Source organism: Panthera uncia, chromosome E1 (assembly GCF_023721935.1).
Source record: "Panthera uncia isolate 11264 chromosome E1, Puncia_PCG_1.0, whole genome shotgun sequence".
Taxonomy (NCBI): Eukaryota; Metazoa; Chordata; class Mammalia; order Carnivora; family Felidae; genus Panthera; species Panthera uncia.
In genome coordinates, this window is record NC_064814.1 from 4532959 (window position 1) to 4554089 (window position 21131).

The 21131-nt window shown below is 55.5% G+C and overlaps 1 long non-coding RNA gene and 1 other non-coding gene across 4 annotated transcripts; both read right to left on the reverse strand.

Annotated features, from left to right (window-relative positions):
• Positions 1–4270: 4270 nt before the first annotated feature.
• Positions 4271–6926, reverse strand: LOC125926320 (uncharacterized). Of its 3 annotated transcripts, none has more exons than XR_007459075.1 (3): positions 6880–6926; positions 6411–6530; positions 4271–4490 (listed from the first exon to the last, which is right to left on the reverse strand). It is a non-coding gene; the product is annotated as an uncharacterized LOC125926320 (long non-coding RNA). The 3 variants fall into 3 exon arrangements; XR_007459074.1 differs by lacking the exon at positions 6880–6926 and adding an exon at positions 6653–6868; XR_007459073.1 differs by lacking the exon at positions 6880–6926 and having other exon boundaries at positions 6411–6645.
• LOC125927738 (small Cajal body-specific RNA 16) lies at positions 6186–6374 on the reverse strand. The gene has a single exon (XR_007459425.1). It is a non-coding gene; the product is annotated as a small Cajal body-specific RNA 16 (non-coding RNA).
• Positions 6927–21131: the final 14205 nt, after the last annotated feature.

The window sequence follows — 21131 nt, forward strand, 5'->3', positions numbered from 1 at the left end:
CGGCTGCCGGGCCCGGACACACGTGACCTTCCAATGACTCACTCGGCTCCGTATTTAACTAAGTCTGCAATAAAAGAACAAGTTTTCTGCTGTGGCTGCATTACTGATCTGCACAAATACCGGAACGAAGAGCTGTTTTAGCCACATTCGTTATGGACGGCCACGTGAAACCGGGACAAGCCTCGGCCTCGTAAAGCTTCGAGGAGAATGCGCTTTCTGTAGCCTTCTTGGCGGTAATTTAAATGAAAACACATCTACTGTTCGTTGAGAAAGCAAGGAGGGACACGGCTCCTGCGAGGGGGCAACAGGCGAGAGAAAAAAAAAAAAAAACCAGCGGGTGAGTCCTAGGACGGAGTCCCGTGTGCCCGGGGCCCTGCTGCTCTGAGACCAGACGTGTGGCCCGACTCCGGCTTCATCCGTGAGGTGAAAGGCACGAGGTCGGCTGTCCCAGGAGCTTACACCCAAATGTCTCTTGCCGTGTCAGCCATCCTGGGGACGCCACAGCCACGGCTCAGCAGGGCCGAGAGGGAGCCTCCCACAGCTGCCAAGGGGAGGGGACACACTGTGCAGATCTTGGATCCTCTCAGGGGGCAAATCTGCTGACACAGGAACAGGAAATGCTTTGAATGCAAACTACTCTGTTGGGGGGGGGGATGGTCTCTAAAAGATGAGAGAAGACATGTAAGCTAGTGACACCCACTCGGGGAGTAAAGGCCAGACTTTCCTACAAGGCCCCGCAAGCCCCCACGCCCCCGGCCCCTCCAACCCGGCTCAGAAAAGCCTTGTTCACTCACCATCGTGCCGGGCCGGACCGGCTGCCTTTGCACTGGCTGCTCCCTCTGCCCCGCCCCCGCGCTTCCAGACTGTCACGTGACTTCTTCTCTTCCCTTAGGATTTGGGCCCTTTCCTGACGACCCCTTCTGAAACTGAACCCCCCCCCCCCCCCCATCCACCCACCCCTCCACACTGGCCCCGTTTTCTTTTCCTGCAGAGCACATACCCTGCTTCTCCACATTTTTAAGGACTGGGTTCTGGTCCCCCCTGCTCCAGAATGGAAGCGCTCCGGGGGGCGGGGAGTTTCCTGTGACTGGCTCCCGTCCCGGCCTCATGTGGCCAGCAGGAGGCGCCCAACCCACCGTTTGTTCAATTCATCAGAAAGCAGTCAACCAGGATCACAAACCGGAGAACATTTAGTACTCTGCCTAAAATTAGGCTTCGGGATCGCAACTCTTTCCCCCGATTCAGCAGCACTTTCCAAGCGGACGACAACCAGCAATCCAGACCTCACCAGCTCGGCATAGATCTTGTTCAGCTTTGGTCTGTACCTTTCAACTTGCAACTATGAGCAGCGTTCTCTGGAGAGATGCTTCTAAACCCTTCATACACGTCTGGCACCTCAAATACCGGTTTGTGTATTGCACTGGGGTCCTTACCAAAGAAAATCTGCTCACACTGAGTAAAGCCACCTGCTGTCGGGTGGGGAATCCGGAGTGAATCCGGATGGAACGTCGCATCACCCTCTTCTCCCCAAGCGCCAGTGTCCCGTGCCCGGGTTTGGTTCAGCTCGTCCATGACACGATCAACACCTCTCAGACACCGTGTGCAACTGGGACACCCTGGCAGATTCCTAACAAAGAGCCCAGCCCTGCAGATTAACCTTCCGCATAACTTTCTGGTGAAATAAGGGCTCGGCTGCATTAAAAACCTAGAACTGGACCAAGTTGCCAAAGAGAGCAGGGTGGTGTGGGATTGCATCCCCTAGTGGCCAGAGAGGGAACTTCAAAACCATGACTCGCTGTAACTCTTCCGCGGTTGTTTTCATTCCGTTTCCTGCTACGGGCCTTTTGTGTTCCACGGCTGTTGTTGACATTAAAAATCACTTCTCGCGGATCACGCGTTTCGTGATCTAGTGCTCCGCTGAAGAGTCTTTGGCAGCCTGGGCTCCTGCCCCTACTTCAACCCTCTCTCACACAATCCAGAGGAACAAAAGCCAGAGATGCTGAAGCCCAAGGGCGTCCTACCGCAGCCTATTTCAAATTATGTGTTCTTTGGGGAAAACACCGTCGCCGCGCCCAGGCAGGCATGAAGGAGCTGCGACCGAAGGAGCGGGAGACCGCTGGCATCAGCCACACGAAACGGCCTCCCGAGTCTCCTCCCGTGGGTTCGGGGCTGCCCTCCCCTCGCCAACAGCGCCCAGCACACCGCGTTCGGGCACCGAGGTGCAGTCGCAGAGACGGGGCTGGGGGTGCAGGTTCAGAGTCAAGCAGCCCCATCAGGGGAGCGCTCCAGCAGACTGAGAAGACGAGCAGGCATCCTGAGGGCTGCGGGACTGCCAAGGAGGACCGCGTGGTCTCAGCCCACACCACCCCGCATCGGAGCATCCCTTCCCCTGTCCCGGGCGGGCTCTTCCGCCCCAGGTCTCAGACCAAGCCACGTGGACCCACCGGGGACGACACTCGAGCACCCAACCCCCGCCAACATCGATGTCAAACGGGAACGGAAGAGGGTACGTGCACATCACAGACGACTGCCCAGCCCAAGCACATCCGGTTTTGCCTTTCCCGCCCCGGAAACACCACGTTCCTGCTCAGGGGGGCCCAGAAGGATCTGAGGCCTCCGGTGAACCTACCGAAGCAGAGGCTGCAGTAACTCACTGAGCCAGTCTGCAGACAGAGCCCACGGCTGCTCCGCTGGGCGCCACCGAGGCCAGACCGGGCCCTGCCCACGGCCACAGTGGCCGTTTGCCCTCAAGAAAAACACCGCAGGAGAGCAAAGCAGGAAGCGGGCGTCGAAGCTGCTTATTATTCCAGAAATGCCAACAACACACGCTGTGTTCCCCAGTACACACGTCTTAACACAATGTCAGTCTGGGCAACTGATACTTCCGCCGAAGATGAGCGTGTAGAGGGCGGGTGACCACACTGAGAGTCACGTGCTCGTGTGAGCGCCCCAAACGTAGACACTGTTAGCTCAGAAAGCCAGAAGCCTGTAGCAAACCCGCCTCAGCTCCCACGCTTGGCAGCAAGGAGGACCTTCCTGTCGCCCTCCCGGGGCCCGCCTGCGCAGCAACAACCTAGAGGCTCACAGCCGGAAGCACCGTGAAAGGCTCCAAAGGTCCGAGAATGTCCATCAGCCAAGGCGGATCTCAAGTGCTCCTGACTCGCTCACTGACTCCTCCCAGGCACCCGCCCGTGGGCGTCCCTCTCCTCAGAGTCCCCGTTTTACTAAGAAACAGGGAAGGGGCCTGAGGTCGCAATGCAGGCCAGGGCGCAGCTGGGATGGGAGATCCCGTGCTAACTGTCCGGGCTGTGCGGAACGTGGGAACGCCTGCCCTTCGGTGCGGAGGCGCTTTCTGGGGCCTCTGAATGGACATTTCCCTTGGGGGCCACGCCCCCCACCCCCACATCTGTAGTCTCGGACTGTCGGTCCGTTATAAAGCCCGCTGACAGTTCACCTTGCAGGTTTGAAGTTACATCCTCGGCTTTGCAGGCACCCGTGGGCCCGACCCTCCCCGCACTTGAGCTGGACAAGATGAGGGGCGGGGGAGAGGATGCCAAGACACCCACCCAGTATGGGGGCGCCTGGGTAGCTCAGTTAAGCATCCGACTCTTCACTTCCGTTCAGGTCATGATCTCACGGGTTCGTGGGTTCAAGCCCCATGTCCGGCGTTGATGGTGACGGCACAGAGGGATTCTCTCTCTCCCTCTCTGCCCCTCCCCTTCTCACGTTCTCTCTCAAAATGAACAAACTTAAAAAAAAAAAAGGACATTATACCCCAACTGTAACGAGAAGAGAGCACGAAAACAGTCCGAGGCTCACCCTACGTGTACAACCGTCACTAACGCGACAGCTACAAACACAGGCGGGCTGGGTTTTCCTTTTCTCACATCAGTAGGTGGTGAACAGTCAGAAGACAGGAAGGCCTGGGAGAGACGGGGCCGGAGACATCGGGGAGGGAGCAGGGACGGGCAGTGCCTGGCAGTGATCAGTGCCAAGGTCATAGCCGTCTTTGGAAATTCTACCCCAAGTGACGTCTGAACAAGGTGACCACCACCTTGAGCTACACCAGCCTTCCCCCTGCCCCCCTCAGATCACGGAGACAACAGTCACTTCCCTCCACGCGTCCCCAGCGCTCACACTTCCTAGAGACCCGTGGCTGGCTCCCTAAGTCACTCTCCAGCTGGGAACACTGCTGCCATCGACGTTTCTCAGAAGCAGAAGCAACACGTCACGCACAAGGTCGCTGGGAACGAAAACCACGAAGTGCGTGAAATGCTCCTTGGGGACTGACCCCTTTTATTCAGGTCCATACAAAACAGGGTCTGAAGCACGAACAGGGCCCGCGTTCCAAAGTGACATGGTTGAGGGAATGAAACCAAAGGAATCTGGAAAGTTCCAGGCCCCAACAATTCTATTTCAGGCACAAGGAACCAGGCAGAAAAGAAACTGGCACACGTTCAGCCTGCACACAGATCTTCCCGTAAACTCACCTGCAAAGAAAGTGCACGTCAGTTTTTATTCTACCTGGGCAAGTCTGTTAGCACCGTAAGACACCCTCCAGAATCGAGCAAGCGGCCCCGGGACACAAGGTGGGAGGTAGTGACCCTGCGTCTACCAGCCCCTCCTCCCTCCAAGCCTGCGGGCTCCCTCCGAGGGCTCATCACCTTCTACCTCAAGGCACCCACAGTGATTTCCCAACCCACCTCCCCCTGGGCTGTAATCCGCATACCGCCTGGGGCCTTCCTCAGAAACCTGCCTGCACAGGAGCCATGGCAAACCTGAACTCTGACCGAGCCTCTACACCCCACGCCCACCCACCCACGCCTTCCTCCCGTCCTGCCCGATTCCGGCCATTTAGTTCCCCAGTTTGGCCCCAACGTGTGAGCTGCTCACATCCCCCAAGCATTTTCAGGCTTCCTGCTTTTTGCCATACTTCAGCAGCTGGAAACAGCCGTTATGTCCTCACAGGGGTCCCATTCCACGAAGTCCTATTGGAAATGTCCCTTCCCGTGGCTCCATAGCATATGATGTTCACCTCTCCGGATGCTAACCCCCTCAACACCCAGGACCACTTTTCCTCACATCCCCTCCGAGGCACAGACGTGACGCGGCGACCCCGGCAGGCACTGCTCCCTCTGCATGGAGACAGCCCACCAGGCCGAGGAAGCAGGAGGGGCAGGAGGACGTCTGGCCAAGAGCCCAAAGTCCCAAGTCCCACCAGCAGGCACTGCGGTGTGCGAGCTCCTCGGGAGACAGTGGGAGGGTTCTCAAAAAGCAGGATCCCTCTCAGCCTTGACCCGGGACGGGACGCGGTGCAGGAGACATGAGAGGGTGCGTGTGGCATGATCCCAAAAAAGGTGCTCCCGTGCCCTTCAAAACGCGCTACACGCGTGCCCGACGGTGGCGGCCACCAGCTACGTGTGACTGTTTATGCTGAAATTAACATGACAAATCTTGTTCCCCAGGAGCACCAGCCACGCTGCCAAGTGCTCACTGCTACCTGTGGCTCGTGGCTGCTCAACTGGACAAGGCGGGTGTAGACCACTTCGTCACCGTGGCATGTTCTATCGGACAGCACAGTTCTGTACACAGTGTTCTCTTGAAATTACAGATTTTAGCACCTCATCCTCTTACTTAAAACCCACAATGCCCCACATTCTCAGGAAAGATCAAAATGCTCACGTGAGCCACAGGCCCTGTGTGGTCTGGCCCTTCCCCGCCTTTTCAGCTTCATTCCACCCCATTCTCTTGCTTTTTGGGTTATAATGGCCTTCTTTCGGCTCCTCCCCTAGCCACAATCTGCTAGGCCCCCGGGCCTTTGCACGTGCCCCCCCCCCCCCAGCCTTCCACGGAACCCCCACATATCCTCCAGACTCCAGCTCAAGGATCCCATCCTTAGGAAAGCCTCCATCACGCTGTAATTTGCCTGCTAACAAGGCTGGGCTTTGAATTACACCCTCTTTAGTGCAATCATTTAACCTCTTCTCCCCCCCGACGGGGGCTGTAGCTCCCTGAGAACCAGGGCCTGGGCTGTTTTGTTCATCTCTGTACCCTTAACGTTCAGCACGGTGCCTGGCCAAAATTATCAACATTTATTAAAAGTCTCCACACTCTGTTTACAGATGTTTGGGAACCACCGTTCTGGGATACTAACTGTAAGGGTTTTTTCCTTCTTTCAGCGTAGGTCCTGTTTGCAGTATCATACATGATCATCAAACTGCTGCTAGAATGTTCACACCTGTTACTGCAAATTCAAACCCCAGGAAAAACTTGCTCCCGGGAATTTACTTTAGGTCAGGGTCGGGCTGTCTGGTTACAAGGCTGCACCCGCAAGCGGGCAGGTTCAGCAACACAGGAGCCTCTCCCCAGACCATCGGCCTCAAGACTCTCCGTCCCCGTGACTGGCATACCTGGATCCCCATAGGGAGGGTGCTCTGGGTGCTGTGACCGACGAGGACAAAGCGGCCAATCGGTGCCTGCCTGCATCTAATCGCCGGGGGACGGGAAAGTTCTCGTTTTCCGAGGAGACCCTGGGGAAAGAGTAACAACGCGCTCTAGGAGGGTGTCTCATCCGCTATCTACACGCTCCCCAGAAGCCGCCTTGTCCCCCGCCCCGGCGGGGCCTCCAAGACTCATCGGCCAGCAGCCGCACCTACTACTGCCCGCCCCGCCCCGGCTTCGGAGCCCGCGTTCGGCCCGAGCCCCCTCTGCCTCCCCGTCCGGGGCCTGCGGGGTGCGCTCCCGAGGCCCGCGCCCCGCCGAGAGTCGTCATCACCGCCCCCGTGATCAGCCCGAAGCCAAGTGCGGGGGACAAAAGGGGGGGGGGTCCTTCCCTCCCAACACGAGGAAGCACGCTTCCGCGCTCGCTGCCCGCCCCACCTCGCGCCAAAGCCGCGGGACGCACCGACTTCCGGCCGGAAGTGACGTATCACCATAGAGGCGGCAGCCAGAGGGTCTCCCTGGGCTTTGAAACTGGGTCCTCCATGGCCGTCTTAAAGGGGCCGAAGCCGGGGATGCGGGTTCCAGGGGGATGTGCGCCGCGGCAGGTGGTGGGAGAGCCCTAGCGCCAGGCAAGCGGAAGGGACCCGTGTTTGTCGAGGCTCATCCAAGCTATAGCATGTATGAGTGCTTCATTCTTGTTTATGGCCAGATGACGTTCCACTCTAATAGGCAAGAATTTTTTTTTTTTTTTTTAATGTTTCTTTTTGAGCCGCAGGAGAGGGGCAGACAGGGGGACAGAGGATCTGAAGCAGGCTCGGCACCGACAGCAGTGAGCCCCATGCGGGGCTAGAACTTACAAACGGAGAGATCATGACCCGAACCCACTGAGCCACCCAGGCGCCCCAATAGGCAGGACTTTGAAGGTTATGCCCACATCAAGAGGAGCGTGGAGGTGCCAAATGCCCCCACCTCCAATGGTGACTTGCTCGAGCGGACACAAAGGCTCACACTGCCTGTCCTCTGCTTTCTTTCTGGCCTCTCCAGCGGAGATGGGCCGAGCAGCCAGCACAGGGACTGTATGTCCCCTGAATCTCCTGGGCAGAGCCGTGGCCTCACCCGCAACCCCCCACCCCAGGCTGCTCTGTCCTCAGGTCCTCAGTGCTTAGTGGTGGCCTTCTTAACGCAGAGCCACCTCTGATTGCCCAAGGGCTGTGGGCGGCTCCCCCCGAACTGTGCCACACACAGGGGGAAGCCCTAGGCTCCAGGATTCCCCCCCCCCTCCCCGGGGCCTCTTCTCTCCCCTCTGGGTTCCCACTGATGAAGTTTTGGGGTGAAGGGGGTGTGTGTGTCCATGAGGTTCAGAGCCAACGGCCAAAAAGGAATTCTTGAAGACGTCTTTGGTGCAGAAAGCACGGGGACAGGACCCATGGGCAGGAAGAGCTGCACTGGGGTCCTGATGGGTCACTCACTGTATACCCTCAGGTTGGGACAGGGTCAGGGGTAGAGTAAGTCCGTAAGGAATTTTGGAAGCAAGGTTTCCAGCACCTTGAGGGGCTAGCTGTTGCTAGAAAAATAGCATTTATTGCCATTTAATAAAACGTCAGTCATGAGACTGAGTCACGTGACAGAAAGCCAACTCAACTTCTATTAGAAAGTGGACTTACTCATGGGTGGAACTGATGTGTCCGGGGGTGGGGGGTGGGGGGGGAGGAGCTGCAGAAGTTCAAGAACCCCGTCACGGGATGCAGTCAGGCCTCTGGACCTCTGGCTGCCCTCCCTCCTCTCCTCTCCAGGTGGTGGAGGGAGGGTGAGGGTGAGGCGGGGCCCAGAGTGGACAGCTCCGGAACAGGTGAGGCCGGAGGGACAGCGGTATAGCGGGTCTGGGAGGCAAAGTTGCTGTTCGTGCCCCGGTCCCTGGACCCTGTGCACGTCACCTCACAGTGCAGAAGGGACTTTGCAGGTGTGATGAGGTTAGGAGGCCTGGGGTGGGAGATGGTCCAGGGCGCTCCAGGTGGGCCCAATGTCATCACAAGGGGCCTCCCCGAGTGGGAAGCAGGAGAGTCCGGAGATGTGACAACAGAAGCTGCTGCACTTGAGGGTGGGGGGAGGGGGCCATGAACTTGGAATGCAGCAGCCACTAGAAGCTGGAAAGAAGCAAGGAAAGGCTTCTCCCCTGGAGCCTCCAGAAAGAACCAGCCCTGCAGATGATGAGGTTGTGGGGGGCGATGGGGGGGCGGAGGGGCTTCATGGAGTCTGGAGCCGACGGCCAAGAAATAATTCTTAAGACGTCTTTGGTGCATAAAGGTGATTTTATTAAAGCATAGGGACAGGACCCGTGGGCAGGAAGAGCTAGCTGCCCCAGGACCATGGGGAGAGACTGGTTATGTACTTGGGAGTTTGGCGGAGGTCAAGTCCAGGGGAAGTTTCCAATGAGATTTTCATAGGCTAAATTAGACTCACAGGATCCTGGAGGCCTAGCTATTGTCAGGCTAAGGTTGTCTTTCCCTCTAGCAAAGCGCCAGCGGTAACAAGCGGGGGGGTTCCTGGAGAAACGTTTTGCTCTGCCGGCCTCAAGGATTTGCCAGTGGGCTGCTGGTTCTAAGGAAATTTAATTTCATCTGCCATTTCCTTCTGCCATTGTTTCCCACGTCGCAGTCAGCTTGATTTATCACATTTGGCCACCAGGGAGTTTAGAAAAGTACAGCCTTTTAACTGGGTACTCCTGCTGCCGGAGGGACAGGGGCTATTGGGGGGTGACTCTGGTCTCTTCCGGGGCCCTGCAGGGTGTTTGGAGGCCCAGCGGTGAAAGGGCCAGGCGACAGCTGGTGCTCGGAAGCGGCTGATGTGCGGCTCTGTGTCTTTGTTTTCAAAAATGTCTCCTCTGAACGCCGAGCGCATTTATACCTGTAACAGGAACTCCCCGGATGGGCAGTGATTAAGTGATTTGGGGACCCGTTACTTTGGCGTAACAACCTCTTCATCATACAAGAGTCACAGTGGAGAGGAGGAACTAATGCCCAGGTTTGGAGTGATGCCCAGTGGTGAGCGGAGTGATGCCGGCTCAGCTTAATGAGGACTCTTTATCCCCTTCAGTCTAGTGGCTCGGAGAGGCCCAGGAGGACCCAGCTAAGCCCTGTCACCTCTCCGAGTGACTCTGGGTGTCCTCGCCCGGAAGCCGGGGGGCTGGGGCAAGCCACGATTCAGCAGACAGGGGCTGTGTTCTGGACCCACCTTAGGAGACTTCCTATTGGGGGCCAGCGAGTCCTGGGGTTCGAATGCCAGGATATTGTGCGCCTTTGAACCTGACACCCGGCACGCCCCCTTCCTGGGGCGGTGGGCGTCCTGCCCTGGCTTTGCAGAACTGGCCCCCTGGCCCCCCGGCCTTCCTTCCCCTCTTTCTCATCAGTGTCGGGAGCCCTTCCAACATGCCAGGGGTTTTAAGTGCACTGCCTTATCCCCACGACAGTCACACGAAGCAGGTATTGTGAGGAGGAGAAAAACTGAGACCCGGGGGTTAGGGACACAGAGCTGCCAGGTGACAGAGGCAGAATTTGAACCCAGAGTGGGTGCTCTCAACCCTACACTATGCCCCAAATCTGAAGTCCCCCCCCAAAGTATTCCAAGCAGGGCTGCTGGATTTAGCAAAGCAAAACAAACAGGTTGCACAATTAAGTACGAATTTCAGATAAACAACACATAATTTTTTTTAATGGGGAAAAAAATTTTTTTAGGTTTATTTTTGAGAGAGAAACAGAGACAGAGACAGAGCATGAGCAGAGGAGGGGCAGAGACAGAGAGGGAGACACAGAATCCGAAGCGGGCTCCAGGCTCCCAGCTGTCAGCACAGAGCCCGACACGGGGCTCGAACTCACGGACTGTGAGATCATGACCTGAGCTGAAGTCGGACGCTCAACCGATTGAGCCACCCAGGGGCCTGTTTTTTTGTTTTTGTTTTTGTTTTTTTTCATCTTTGAGAGACAGAGCATGAGCGGGGAAGGGGTAGAGAAAGGGAGACACAGAATCCGAAGCAGGCTCCAGGCTCCGAGCTATCAGCACAGAGCCCGACGCGGGGCTTGAACCCACGAACCGTGAGATCGTGACCTGAGCCAAAGTCAGAGGCCTAATTCTGACTGAGCCACCCAGGCACCCCCAGAATTTATTAATGAGGGATTTTGCTTTTTATCTTTTTAACCTAGTCTTTGAAATCTGATGTGTATTTTAAACTCACGGCTCATTGGGGTTTGCACAAGCCCTGTTTCAAGTGCCCAGGAGTCATGTGGGGCTTGTGGTGGCCTGGAAAGTGCTAACACCTGGAGGCTGGCCAAGCCCGGTGCCCGGATTCTTCGGGATAGACGAGGAGGTAGGGAAGGTAACACCACCCCCATGGCTGCCTGGGTGCGTGGCTTTGTGATAATTGCTTTTCTGTACATAGTGTGATTTCACCTTCAGAGAAAGCTTAGGAACTAGGGATTACTGTTATTATATTGGAGGCTCCGACTTGCCTGAGGTCACTCAAAATTCCCTGGTCGCCAACTCCCAACAGCTGACCGCCCCCATGATCTGCCAGAATCTGTGATGTCCCCAGAATCTGTGATGACCAGCCAGGCTGGTCAGCTGGCTCAGGGTTTTGGCTGCCCCGTCCTCCCAGACCACCTCCCCAGGCCGCCCTCCAGGGTAGCGCGGGGGTGGGGGGGGGCCTGGGAAGCCAAACACGACAGCTCTCCCTCGACTAAGAACGAGTTCTGGAGGCTGAGAGCAGACGTGCTCCGTTCTGCCTTCTGTGGAAGGAGCCGGGGGTGAGGGGGAGCTGGGGCCCCCACCATGCGTCTGGATTTATGCCCTTGCCCCGCAGCCTGCCCATCTTGTGGTCACACGCTTTCCTGTAGCAGCTGGTACATTCGTTTTAAACCCATTTATTTAGCTGGGTGCTCAAAGGACTTCTGGTTACTGTCACTCTGCGGGACTGCCAGAACCGATTTCCTAGATCTCTTCTCATTTGCTGCTCTCAAGCTGTGGGTTCCTTCTGAGTCCCGGAAGGAAAATATTTTCGAAAGATGCCATCTTCGGGAAGGACCCTCTCCCTGCCAGGCTGGGAGTTGGAGGGGGCTTGTCCTGGGCTGCCCCAGCCTGGTGCCTTCTGCACACAAGTAGGCACATTTCAGGACCGGAGAGGCACAATGGGAGGCAGGTGGGGCAGGGGAGAGGAAGAGGAGGGAGGGTGGGGGGAGGAGGGTGGGGAGGGGAGGGGAGGGGAGGAGAACTCCTGCTTGGATGTCTTCAGAGCAGTGCTTCTCTGGGGCGCCTGGGTGGCTCAGTCCGTTGAGCGTCCGACTTTGGCTCAGGTCATGACCTCACGGTTCTTGGGTTCGAGCCCCGCATCTGTGCTGACAGCTTGGAGCCTGCTTCAGATTCTGTGTCTCCCTCTCTCTCTCTCTCCACCCCTCCTCACCCCCCGTCTGTCTGTCTGTCTCTCTCTCTCAAAAATAAATAAAAACATTAAAAAAAAAACAAAACACAGAGCAGTGCTTCTCAACTTGGGTGGCACCTCAGAATGCTCTAGGAGCTTTAAAGACCCTGAGGCCAAGCATCACCCCCACTCGCCCTGAAATACTGATTTTATGGGTCTGGGGTGTGGCCTGGGAATCAGGATGTTTCAAGGCTCCCGACCCATTCTACTGAGCTGGATTGAGGTGAGACAGTCCTGCAGGTGTGAGAGGACTGAGTTAGTCCCCTGTCCAGAGTCCCCTGTCCACCTGAAAATGGAGAAAAGGATATGAGCGCTTTCAACGGGGCGCGGCCGCAGCGCCCTCCCCAGAGCTCACCTGGTTTTGGAGGAGTGTGTACCTTCCCATCTATTGACTGGACAATTTTACACCTCTTGGCGGGGCGGGGAAGGGGGAAAGAGAAGTTAAGTCATTAAAACTGAAATAACTTTTGTCCATAACATCACAAATGGCTTTTGTCTCGCGGGGACACGAGAGGGTGGCATCGATCAGCAAATCCCATTCTGGCATTCCTGATTGCCCGGGTTCATGGCTGATTTGCACATTCTCTTTTCAACCGGTCATCTTGTCAGTTTCCTCATTTATTAGCAGGTTGGAAAAATTATTTATACATATTCACTTTTTTAAATTAAAAAAAAATCTTTTAACGTTCATTCATTTTTTGAGAGGCAGAGAGAGACAGCGTGAGTGGGGCAGGGGCAGAAAGAGGGAGACGCAGAATCCGAAGCAGGCTCCAGGCCCCGAGCTGTCAGCACAGAGCCCGACGTGGGGCTCGAACTCACAGACCGCGAGATCATGACCTGAGCTGAAATCAAGAGCCGGATGCTTAACTGACCGAGCCACCCAGGCCCCCTAGTCTTTCTTATTTTTAATACGCACACTCAGGGGTTTCACTGACCTCTAAACAGCAGGTTAGCTGTATCTCACGTGTTTTCGTATCGCACAGGACCAGGACACATGGGACAACTCTCCTGCCCTCCGGCAGAGTCTCGGGGCCGTGCTCCTCCTCCCGCTGCAGCCACTGCGGTCACGACTGCTCGTCCTGGGCCCAGACCCAGCGTCCAAGTCGGGAACGCGGAGGCCGTAGACGTCTTCCGTCACAGCCTTGGAAATCACAGCATCGCTTCCAACAGCCCTGTGTCGACCCAAGCCAGATCCTGTCGTGTGGCCAACTCAGCCACCTCGCATCCGCCACGGAAATACTGCACGTCTGTTCGACTTCCATCAAGTGCAGAAACAGACCCGACGCATCTGCAGAATAAGTGTCCGAATGGTGGTTGCGTCTGGGGGTGGGGATAGACTGAAAACAGCACAGGGGAATTGTCTGGGGTCCTGGCAAGATTCTACGTGTTGTGTGAGGCTGTTGGTCACATAGGTGTATGTGCGTTTGTCAAAACCCATCAAAGTGTGCACTTAACAGCTGTGCATCTTACTGTATAGAATTGTATCTCGGTAAGTAACCAACAACCACAAATACCACATGCCTATCTGGGTCTTAGAACCCCTCCCCGCAACACACACACACATACACACACACACACACACACACACACACACACACACACCCAAAGACCAGAGCCAGCGACTAAGGCTTGTTTATTTAGGAAATAATCCTGTTCAAGGAGTGAGGGGCTGGGGGACGAGACAGGGGAGGAGGGAACACCAATATCAACCAGAATGTATCATTAATTTACTGCCCCCGGTGACTGGTGCTTGACTTCACCGGGACCTTCTCGGGAGCCTTATGAAACGCATCTCGGAACCGTCTGCCTGAGAGGGCAGAGGGGAAGGACTTTTCCATTGACTCCTGTCCCTCATGGGTCCCAGTTGACTTCCCAGGCATTAACTCACTTGTGCTTCTGGGTTGTTCAGAGGTTCATAGGCAGCTCCCAGGTGGCCCCCAGGGACGCTTGCTCCTGGGATTCTCAGCCCTGTGTAGTCCCATTGTGTTCTAGCACTTGGGGACAGAGCATCACCTGTTGGCCATCCATCTAGCACATCCACTCTATCCTAGAGGATGGTTCGGCTACACGGCAGGACGTTACCCCAGTCAGGTGCCTTTGACGAGCCTTTAGTGAGCCATTCCACTGTTCTCTTAGTCCAGATGTTTCCAGATGATGGGCTATTATTTATATGGTAAGGTCAATGGATCTCACGGTCAAGTGCACATTATCACATCTCCTCTGCCTCTGGGACTTAGGAGTGGGAACTGATTGGGACGGGAGGGAACTTTCTGGGATGATAGCAATGCCGGGTATAGTGATAGAGGTTTGTGACACACAGTATAGGAATCTGTCAAAACTCGGCAGATATACGCTGAAGATCTGGACATTTCTTTGTGCTTTACTTTGCCCCCCCCCCCCAAAAATGCAAATAAATGTATAGCTCTAGTGAACGAAAGCCATGCTCAATTATTTCGGGGTGTACCGTGACAGCAATTTCCTTTTATTTATTTTTTTTTATTTTTTAAAAGTAATCTCTGGGGGCGCCTGGGTGGCTCAGTTGGTTAAGCGTCCGACTTCGGCTCAGGTCACGATCTCGCGGTCCGTGAGTTCGAGCCCCGCGTTGGGCTCTGGGCTGACGGCTTAGAGCCTGGAGCCTGCTTCCGATTCTGTGTCTCCCTCTCTCTCTGCCCCTCCCCCGTTCATGCTCTGTCTCTCTCTGTCTCAAAAATAAATAAACTTAAAAAAAATTTGAAAAAATAAAAGTAATGTCTGCACCCAATGTGGGGCTCGAACCCACAACCCTGAGATCGAGAGTCACATGCACCACCAAAAGAGGGAAAGGGGGTTCTTGACGCCTCGAGGGCGTGGGGGGACTTGAAATAATCTGGACGTAAGCATTCTTCCGGACAATAGTGATCCACGGAGCAGGACAAACTGGGGATTGATTTGGCCGCTTCTCATCTTTTTTTTTTAATTTTTTTTTCAACGTTTTTTATTTATTTTTGGGACAGAGAGAAACAGAGCATGAACGGGGGAGGGGCAGAGAGAGAGGGAGACACAGAATCGGAAACAGGCTCCAGGCTCCGAGCCATCAGCCCAGAGCCCGACGCGGGGCTCGAACTCACGGACCACGAGATCGTGACCTGGCTGAAGTCGGACGCTTAACCGACTGCGCCACCCAGGCGCCCCTTGGCCGCTTCTCATCTTGAGGGTGTGACGAGCAGGTGCGTCAGGGCTGCGGGGAGCTCATGACCGAGAGGACAGGCTTCGAATCTTGACAAACGATGTCGCAGCGACGCGAATCGTCTCAATCGCGTCCACTTGGAGGTGAAGTGTCAGGCAAGTCGCTGAAACTTTGCTTCAGTGCGTTTCCTCGCGTGCAGTGTGGGCATCGTTACGCCTCCCCCCACAGGTAGGGTTAACCGGAACCCTGTCTGCAAAAACGTGTTGTGCCTGGCACACGTAAGTGCTCAATAAGGGGCAGTTTTTATTCCTCTACCTACGTAGGTAAAGCACTTGCCCCAGAGTCGTTGATTTCATCCGGGCCACGATTCAGGAGGACACTATCTGTCGGGATTGGAGCCCAGGAGACAGCCCGTCAAGTACAATATTTCTGACATGTGGTTACTCGTGGATCCTGTACGTCCACTGCTTCTCAGCCCCTTTGATTTTCCGCGGAGCTTGACAAGAAAATCTCCTACATCTCCCCTCGTCCCACAACGTGTCAGTGTCGCTCTATTATCTGCTACATTTCTTTTCTCCCCGCCGTCTTTCTTTCAAAGCGGCAGCTACAAGAGTGAGGAGCTTGTACGTGTTTTATAAATCCTTTCTCCCTCCTGTCGATTGCTTGGCAAGCGTCCGATCCCATTATGACACGGAGAATCAACTGCGGGCCGCGGGGGGGGTGCTCGCCGAGCCGCTGGAAAGCCTGGGCGCCCACTCGTCACCCTCTCCCGCGCGGCTGCCGGCCCCGATGTTCAGCACATCAGACACTCGATGGCTCCCGACTTCCTCCACCGGGCTTCATATTTGACAACCAGCAGGCTCTACAGAGGGTCTGCTCCTTCCTGCTTCGGTGAAAAACTGGCAGGTGGGGGGCGGGGGGGTGGATCGTAAAGTCCCCTCCTCCTTTCTTTTCCCTCTCGTCTGTGAGGGCTTCCAGACACACATGACTTATTTATATTCTGACTCTGAAAGAGGCTTGTTGTGAGGATGCCTGCTGGGTAATTGAAGGATGGTCTTTGGAATTTTACTGTTTCCCCTGTCAGCGTGCTATTCAGTTACCCACAATGGCATTCCTGCAGAATAGAGTGCTCTTGCCAGCTCTGGCCTGATTCTGTCTACACTCGCTGCTTCCTCGGCCACTCGAGAGGCGGGGGGTGCCGGATGGTGCCCAGCGGCGCCCAGGAATGGGTGGAGAACGATGGGAAAAACCTTTGTTCGTTCTTTTCCCCCAAGGTTTTCCCATTCTTTTTGCTTTATGGCATCTGTGACGGTTTGCCCGGGATGCAAACCCGTGAGGCAGGGGAATGCGCACAGACTCTTGGGTCAGACGGCCCCGAGTTCAAATCCTGGGGCCCCGCCTGTGGTCGATGAGACCTTTGCTCCCGACTCTCCACTCCCCACCTGTGTCAGAATGGGACACTGTTGCCCTTTGGCGTGTGCGTCTGGGTGTGAGTCTCGAGTCCCTCCTGCCAGATCGGGCAGGGCCTGTGGCTGTTGGGGGCGGAAGGGACCGTGTGGCCCAGGGCATTTCTGCCGTATGTCCTCTATCCACCATGAGAAGGACCGTGTCCCCGTGACTGCTGGCCCCCGACGAATACAGATGGAGCCCGCCTGATCCCACCCTGCAGCCTGGGAGCCGTCCTAGCCGGTCCAGACGACTGGGGTGGGGGAGAAAAAGAAATGTCGGCAGGATTTGGCTAACTTTTTCTTCACAAGACCGGCTACTAATTATTTTAGACTGTGAAGGCCAGATGGTCTCTGTCGCAACTCCTTAACTCCAGCCGTGTGGGGCTAGGCAGCCACAGACGGTTCATAAACAAATGAGTGCGGCCGGGTCCAATAACATTGTATTTATGGACATTGACATTTGAATCATACATAAATCTCTCCTGTCACAGAATAGTCCTCTCTCGGATTGTTTTTCTTTCTGACCATTTAAAAATGGAAAAACCAGGGGCGCCTGGGTGGCTCAGTGGGCCAAGCGGGTCCAACTCCGGCTCAGGGCGTGATCTCGTGGTTTGTGGGTTCGAGTCCCGGGCCGGGCTCTGTGCTGACAGCTCGGAGCTTGGAGCCTGCTTCAGATTCCGTGTCTCCTTCTCTCTCTCTTCCTCCCCCATGCATGCTCTGTGTCTCTCTGTCTCTCAAAAATAAATAAATGTTAAAAAAAAAAAAAAAGGGAAAAACCACCCTTAGCCTGTGAGCCTTAGGTTAACAGGTGTTGGGCTAGACTTGGCTCCCTGGTTATCGTTGGCCCCCTCCCCCGCCCTGGTAAGTCACTGACATTGGTAACATTTCTTTGTGATACAGTAAGACAGATGAATCCACTGTTCTGATCATGCAATCTTGGACAAAACACCGTCTCTAAATCTCAACTTTTTGGAGGCAAAACTAGAATATTCCTCTCAGGGTAAATGAAATAGTGCATACAAATTGCTTGGATTATGAGTGTTTAATCTGTTGTGATTTTATTTTATGTTCCAGTGAGGGCGGGGGACGGGGGGTGCCAAGCGAGGCAGTGTTTCCCTCCCCACAGTGGGGCTCCAGGGGATAACTCTTAGCCGTTGACAGGGTCTGTGGGGAGAGGCCGTGGGGGGCCGGCCCCTAGCTGGGTGCCTCCGGGGCTCCAGTTTTCCCTGTCCTGCTCTCAGGAGTGGAGAAGGCGTCCCTGGGAGAGCCAGGCTTGGGCCTCTGGGTATGGTGCTCATGCAGACATAGGAACTGACAAACCCTTGCCACCTGGAACATTCTGGGGTGCAGGTACCAGGAAGAGAGGACAGGGGGTCTCCTACCCATTTCTTCCTAGTTCTTAGGAGTCATCGGAGAGCGCCTCACTGATTCCTAGGGTTCCGTGCGCATGACCATGACACTGAGGATAGGCAGCAGTCGTGCAATGCCCGGAGACGTCCCACAGAGGGCTAAGGGCCCAGACCATTGGCACGGCCTGGGCGGACATGGGCATCTTTTCAGAGGGCGTCCTCAGCCATGGAGATGCCCAGAGTCTGAACATCATCCCAAGAAACTCGGAGGGGGAGGGACCTGCCATCTCCATGGAGACCACCTGGAGGGCAGCAGCTCCCCTGGACCAATGGAACGAGACCAAGTCAGAGACAGATGGGGCGGGAGCCCTGCCCACACCTGTCTCAGGCTGCGGCAGGGACAGAGACCCGAGGGCTCAGAACTGGACTGAGAGGAAACCAGAGGGAATTGATTCTTCTTTATTTATTTTTTTTTTTTATTTTTGAGAGAGAGAGAGAGACAGTGTGAGCAGGGGAGGGGCAGAGAGAGAGAGGGAGACACAGAATCCAAAGCAGGCTCCAGGCTCTGAGCTGTCAGCACAGAGCCCGACGCGGGGCTCAAACTCACGAACCACGAGATCATGACCTGAGCCAAAGTAGACGGTTGACCATTTAACCGGCTGAGCTACCCAGGTGCCCCAGGGAATGAATTCTAATAACAGAGAGTGACCAGAAGGCGGTGGGACCTGCCTGAGATGTCAGCAGGAGATGACAGAGTGTGGCTGATGGCGTTGATTAGACAACACGTAAAAGCATCTTATGTTTTTATGTTTATACCCTCGAGCCTGAGGCCGCTCCAGAAGCCAGGTAAACGTTCGATTACAATCCTCATGGTTTCCCTGCACCCCATCTCCCCACTCCCCGCCAGTGGGGAAATGTTTCAGCCTCTTGCCGGAGGAGGGAAGGAAAGGGAGAGGGAGAGAGACAGACACTGTCTGTTAGGCTATGACCTACATGGGTTATAAAAACCTGGAAACACAGCTAAAAGGACAGTTTATGCTACTGAGCTCAAATGAACCAAACGCATGCTTTCTTTCTGGGTCCCTTCCCTGCTCTTCCCCTTAAAACTTCCCATGCATGGAGCGCCTGGGTGGCTCAGTGGGTTAAGCGTCCAACTTTGGCTCAGGTCATGATCTCCCAGTTTGTGAGTTTGAGCCCCGCATTGGGTTCTGTGCTGACAGCTCAGAGCCTGGAGCCTGCTTCCGATTCTGTGTCTCCCTCTCTTTCTCTGCCCCTCCCCTGCTTCCTCTCTCTCTCTCTCTCTCTCTCTCTCTCAATAAATAAACTTAAAAAAAATTCCCATGCATATCCAAGACCCAGTTTTAACTACCTCTTCTCCCCGAGTGGTTTCAGACCGAGGCATGGAGGCACAACTCCTAGCTAAGAACATGAGGCCTCCCCAACCTGCTTGATGGGCAAATTCAGTCCCCAGATTAAAAAACATGTTCTCGTATTCCTAAATTCGTTGACTTGGTCTTACGCCCACCACACTTGGAAGGCTTTCCCAGCTTCCAGAACCTCAAAACATCCGTGCAGATTTTCTTCTAGTTACTTCGATGATTCCTTTTTTTCACATCGATATCTAGAATCCAGCTGGAATTAAGTTGGGTATAAGGATAGAGGCAAGAGGCAAGATGTTGAGACAAATCTGTGCTCCCCGGAGTCACGTAACGCGGCGCTCTCGCGTCACACCTGACAGGTACCGTTCGCACGGCTGGCACGCCCCTGGGAGCCCGTGCAAGGGCCAAGCAGGTGCAGGCCAAGCACAGAGACGGCGGAGTCGGGCAGGACGGCGGCATTCTCCGAGGCGAGTAGCAGACAGAGAAAAGCAGGCGTTAAGCTCTGAACCTGGAGACACTGCCAAACCTAGGAAGCAGAAACAGGAAGGAGAGCCCTCAAGGGGACAGCCGGCAGAGTCCGCCCAAGTGCGGGCAGCCTGGCTGGAGCTGTTTCTGCTGCAGCTGGGATGGGCATTTCCGGGACAGCAAGGGGTGGGCTTTGGGGGTCTGACATCCTGCCTCGGCCTTAGTCTAGCCGAGAAACCTTGACCCGGCTAACTACCTTTCTGCAAAAGCCTTCATTTCCTGCTTTGTAAACCAGAAACAATGCTCGTCCCTGGGGTTGCTGAGGATTAGCTGAACATTCAGCAAGCTCCCTGGACGGTGCCCTGTGCGGGGAGAGCCTAATATGTTAGTTCATTTCTCTTCCCTCCCTTTTCCTTTGAATTCCACCAGAGGGAAGCTACTGCTGGGAAGCCAAGGACACATTGTTTCTTCAGGTAAAAAGGTTGCAAGGCATTCTGGGTGGGTTGCTCTTGGGGCCAGAGACGGCTTGGCAGGATTGTTGGGTGTGGGTGTTAGAAAGCAGGGTTTCTCTATCGCACCCACCCTGGAGGGGAACGGAGCCCCAGCAGCACCTGCACGGCCCTTCCCCGGGGAACCTGTAGCCTGTGGGTGTCTGTCTGCCTCGAGGGAAGGATCATGGGGTCCGAAGCTCTGCCCCCAGGACCGTGGGGACTTAGGAAGCCAATCTGGCACCAGCTGCTTGGAGCAAAACAATTCCCACGTGGACCCATCTCCTGGGTGTAAAATAGACGCACCGGCGAAGCCCATTTGTAAAGGTTTATGAGTGAGCCGGGGTTGCGGGAGCACCTCTCCAGCTCTCCAGAGGGGGGCGCTCGCAGGAAAGGATGAATCACCGAGCGGAGATACAGATAGCCCATTGGTGTCTGGAATCATCTTGGAATGCGACACGGACATAAGGTGCCCTCTCCTTCCTTTCTCTTCCTTTTCTGGTTGCGTTAGAGAGAAACAGAGAGGGAGGGAGGAAGAGTGAGATGACCGATGAAGGGGGGGGGGGGGGGGGCGCGCACGTGCCCTAAGGAAGGACGCTCAAGATGATAAAATAAAGCCCAATTTTTGTCCCTCTAGGGGTGCTCGTCGCTGAAGCCGCTACGGATGTCAGTGGATGTCAGCGCTCACGCGCAAACACAGTGCTCCGTAATCCTGCAGCCACGGCCTGAGGACGGTCACATGTCACCCATGTGTAGGGACCGGGTTCCTGCCGCTCGCGGTCCTTCAGTCATGGTAGGAGGGGAGCAGAGTGTTTAGACCCACGCCCCGGCGCCTGCCATCTCTCTCCTACCTGCTGGAGATGCCCCTGCGGGACAGACATGTGTTCATCAGACGGATGTCCCTCTGCGCACAGGGGCTCTCTCTGCA